The sequence below is a fragment of the Sciurus carolinensis genome, chromosome 1 (assembly GCF_902686445.1).
Source record: "Sciurus carolinensis chromosome 1, mSciCar1.2, whole genome shotgun sequence".
NCBI classification, from domain to species: Eukaryota; Metazoa; Chordata; class Mammalia; order Rodentia; family Sciuridae; genus Sciurus; species Sciurus carolinensis.
Window position 1 is genome coordinate 112,674,423 of NC_062213.1, and position 4,890 is coordinate 112,679,312.

The 4,890-nt window shown below is 36.9% G+C and overlaps 1 pseudogene; it reads right to left on the reverse strand.

Annotated features, from left to right (window-relative positions):
- Window positions 1-1,220: 1,220 nt before the first annotated feature.
- Window positions 1,221-1,628, reverse strand: LOC124988304 (histone H3.3C-like; annotated as a pseudogene).
- Window positions 1,629-4,890: the final 3,262 nt, after the last annotated feature.

The following is a 4,890-nucleotide window of genomic DNA, read 5'->3' on the forward strand; positions in this document are numbered from 1 at the left end:
ATTAGTGATCAGTTGGTAAACTTTGAAAATTTCCGAAGCCAGTATCATCTCAATTGTGATGGTACTTTGGGGAATCTAGTATACATCTTTGTGTATGCTAGACGGAACCTAGAACTGTTTATTATTTTTCCTTTTTAAAATTTATTTTCTTCAATTTCCAACAAAGTAATACATTTATATGGTTAAAAAATAAAATGCTACTGAAGCGTTTCTACAGAAAAACAAGTTTTCTGCCTTCTTCCTAGTCTCACTTGCCAGAGCAAATCTTTTCTCCCTTTTCAGTGGGGTAAAAGGGTCAAAAATTTTAATACTGATTTTTACCCCTGTATTGCTCTAAATTGATCCCTGAAAAGTTACATCTTCAAGTAATCTGGTGTATATCCTATGAGAATTTGTTTCTCTGCTCATAACAAATATACATATGTTCATATATTGCCTGTGGTTGGGCTATGTTCTGAGAAATCTGTCTTTAGGCAATTTGTCATTGTATGAGCACCATAGTATGTATTTACATGAACTGAGACCACTACCATGTCACTAACCACTAGATTTAATCTTTTTTCTTTGGTAGCACTGGGGATTGAACTCAGGACCTTGTGCAGGCAAGCACTCTCCTAACTGAACTATATCCCCAGCCCTAGATATAATCTTATAGGACAATCATTGTGTATATGGACCACAGTACATGACTGTATATATGTATAAACAGCAGTCACTTTTCAATCCCTAGCACTGCAAAAATAATTATTTTTCCTCTTTAGCATTCTAGTAATGACCTCCAGACATTCAATTATATGTTTTTGCTCATATTTCTTTATTTCTCAGTTTAAAAATTACTGTCTTCTGAGGACTGTGGTTCATGCCTGTAATCCCAGCTATTCAGGAGGTTGAGTCAGGAGGTTTCATGTTTTCTTTTTTTCCCAGAAAAATTTAACAGTTTTATTTATAATTGTTATAAAGTTGAACTGCTGAAACTTGTTCACTGAAACATTTTGACTTGCATCAGAGCTTTACATACCTGTATTTATATTAAAAATTCACACACAAATCAAAATGGAAGAACGTCTAGTACCTGATTTTTGTCCCCCATTTTTCCACTCACAATCATATACTTAGGTACCTTTTGCCCATCTGGACAAAAATGTTCAGAACTATCAATAACAGGAAGGAAAGAAAAAAATTTGTTTTGAGAATGAAATGTTTCCCATCATACTGAATTCTTAAGCACATTCTCCACATATGCCACATGCTAGTTGGATGTCTTTTGGCATAATTGTTACACATTTGTCATGGATAGCACACAGGTTGGTGTCTTCGATAAGGCTGACCAGGTAGGCCTCACTTGCCTCCTGCAAAGCACCAACAGCTGCTCTAGAAGTGCAGATCTGTTTTGAAGTCCTGAGCAATTTCTTGCACCCAACACTGGAAGGTGAGTTTGAGAACCAGAAGTGCAGTGGACTTCAGATAACGTCTGATTTCACGGAGTGCCGCAGTCCCAGCCAGAAATGATGAGGTTTCTTCACCCCTCCAGTAGAGAGCGCACTCCTCCAAGTGGATTTTGTAGCCAGTTGTTTCCTGGGTTCTTTACCCCATGTCGATTTGTGGGCAGTCTGCTTTGCAGGAGCCATGGTAGAAAGACCTCCTTACTTACCCACCTTCTCCTTTGGCTGCAGCTTGGCCAGCTAGAGGCAGTGCTGGCGTTAGAAAGTGACTGCGTGGTGGCTGCTACAAACACAATTGAAAGATGGCTGACATCAAGGCTATCCCCCAACATACCAGGATTGCAAGTTTGTGCACAGACTGAGCAAGGTAGGGAGACCCTGTCTCAAAATAAAATAAAAAGAAATAAGGGCTAGAGGTATAGCTCAGTGGTAAAGCACTTACCCTAGCTTGCATGAGGCCCTGGTTCTATCCCTAGCATCACAAAACAAAACCATAAAATATACTATCTATTCACTCTCCATATTCCATGTGAATCTCTTTGGAAAGAAAGTTCCAGACATGGGCAGCAGCAAAAGCCTCAAGGCAGGACTGATAGATGACAGGGAGGCTCCTGTGGCTAGAATGGAGTGAGGGAAGGGCAGAGAGGTGAAAGATGAGGCCAGAGAGCTCCAAGGGGGTGAGATGGTGGAGGGCCCTAAGGTTCAATACAGGAAATTTTTGCTTTTACTCTAGGTTCAATGGGAAACCACTGCAAGGTTTTGAGCAGAGAAGTGACATGGTCTGACCTGTGTTTAGAACCATGCGTATGACTTCCCCATTGCGAACAGCAGGAAGACATTGGTGGAGGCAGGGGACCGACCAAGAGGCTCTTAAGTATCTCAGACAGATGACATTTCTTCTGAGCAGGCAGCACTCTTGGAGTTAGTGAAAAGTAGCTGGATATACATTCTGGATATACTTTGATGAGGTAGTTGGACCTTTCCTTTCTTTCATCTTTCACATACTTATATCTTAACTTCCATATTGTGTCAGCTGTATTTTTATTTTTTGCATTTCAAGGTTAAAGCCAAATTCATTCTTTACTGTAACCCATTTTTCACATGTTGCTTATAGGTTGATCCTGAAGATTAAAAATTAATGCTTTCCCCAATTTATATTATTGTGTCTGTTTATCATTTACTGCATAGTTGAATAATGTGCAAAAATTACATTTCTTTTTATAGGTGTAAGGTCATGATCTCTAGACTCCTTGGAGAAGAATGTTCTAGTGTTCAAATTAAATAAATTCACTTTTATAATTTGAGAAATAGCTTAAAATGATGCTGTATTTTAACTGGCTTTGTATTTGTATCATAACTTATGTTACACAATTTTTGTTGTTTGTCTTTCCTGGAATTTCCCTTTGTCTTTCTTTTATTCTTACTGAGAGAAGAAACACATGATTTTTCACTATATCATGGATATCACGTGTTTCCATAGTTATTCTATCTTTAATGTAGACCACATTCCATTTTTGTTCTTGAAGACATTGTATTTGGGATCAACTGACTTCCTATTCTGATTTAGATTGTTTAGCAAACTCCATGCACAACTATCACCCTGGAATTGTTTTTGATTAAAATTCACTCCTAGTTCTACTCCCTCATATTCTACATCTTCTTCTTTGTGGTTTGTACCTCACTTCTCTGGAATATATCCAAAGTTATTTTCAACAGAAGCAAACAAACAAATAGAAGGGAGATGAAATCTCTGAGTACTTGCAAATCTGAAAATGTCTTTTGTATGCCTTGTTTATAATTTGGCAGAGCACAAAATTCTGTATTCAAACGTTTTCCCCTCCTCAGAACTGTGAAGACATTGTTCTGTTCTCTTTTAGCACAGAGTATTACTAATAAGAAGTTTGATGCCAGTTTATTATTGTTTCTTGGTAAGTGATGTTTTTCTCTTCTTCTATAGAGACTTTAAAAAAAATCTACTTTTCCTATGTTTATTGCAGCACTATGCACAATAGCCTAGATTGGAATCAACCTAAATGTCCATCAAGAGGTGAATGGATAAAGAAAGTGTGGTTTGTACATAATGGGGATTTTATTCAACCATAAAAGGAAGGAAATCCTGCCACTTGTGACAGCAGAGATGAGCCTGTAGGGCATTATGCTAAGTGAAATAAGTTCATGACAGAAGGACATATTCTGCATTATTCCACTAACATAGTCAAGTTTGTAAAAGCAGAAATATAATGGTGGCTGCCAGGGACTGGGGGAGGAGGAAATGGGCAGTTGCTGCTCAGTGACTAGAAAGTTTCAGTTAACCAGGATAAATAAGTTCTAGAAAAAAAAAAAAAAGTTCTAGAGATCTGATGTACAACATTGTGCTTGCAGTTAACACACTGTACCATAAACTTAAAAGGTTGTCAAGAAGGTAGATCTCAAATTACGTGTCCTTACCACAGTAAAACAAAACAAAACAAAACAAAACAAAACAAAACTTCTCTTTACATTTGGTGTTCCAAAATTTCATGGTGATGTGGCCTGGTCTTTTTTTTTTTTTTTTTTTTTTTTTTTTTTTTTTTTTTTTTTTGGTACACTTTTATCCTCTTTAGTAGGAATAGTTATGTCTTTAACTTTGGAGGAGATCTCTCTATAATTTTTACCATTCTTCCTTATTTTTACTTTTTTTACTCTATTGTATTTGTTAGATGTTGGAACTTCTAGATTTATTCTTTTTGTTTCACCTTCTCTGAAACTCTCTTTTTCTAATCTTTTGATTTACCTTCTAGAAGGAGTCCTAGACTTTGTCTTTCAACCCTTCAGTTGGGGGATGGGTACTAGGGATAGAACCCAGGGGTGCTTTACCACTAAGTAACATACCCAGTCCTCTTTATGATTTTATTTTAAGACATGGTCTTGCTAAGATGCTGGAGATGGCCTGGAACTTGTGATCCTCCTGTCTCAGCCTCCTGAGTCCCTGGGATTACAGGTGTGTCCCACAAAGCCTGGCTCTTTCAGTTGATTTAAAAAATTTCAGCAATCATATGCTTAATTTACAAGACTCTTCTTTTGTATCTTTGTTTTGGTGTATGTGCAGGGGCAGGGTGAGGGGTAGAAGTATCCAGTGCTAGTTTTGTGGAAGCAATCAATACCTTTTCAAATTTCTCTAAGAATACTAATTTAATAATTTTAGTTTTTTTTTTTTCTATTCCAGAAGCAGATAATGTCTGTTCTTCTTTCAAACAAATCTTGGATTTGTTTGTTTTTTTGCTTGTTTTCTCTTTTGTGATCTTTAGTTGTCCAACATATTTAAGAATGGGACTGTTCTAGATAGCTATTGGAGTTTTTTACTATTGTACATGGGGAGGATAATTGATTATGGCAATGCTAGTTACCTAAATAAGCCTCAAAACTTCATTGGTTTTGTATGAGAGATGCTTATTTCTCAATTGCAGCA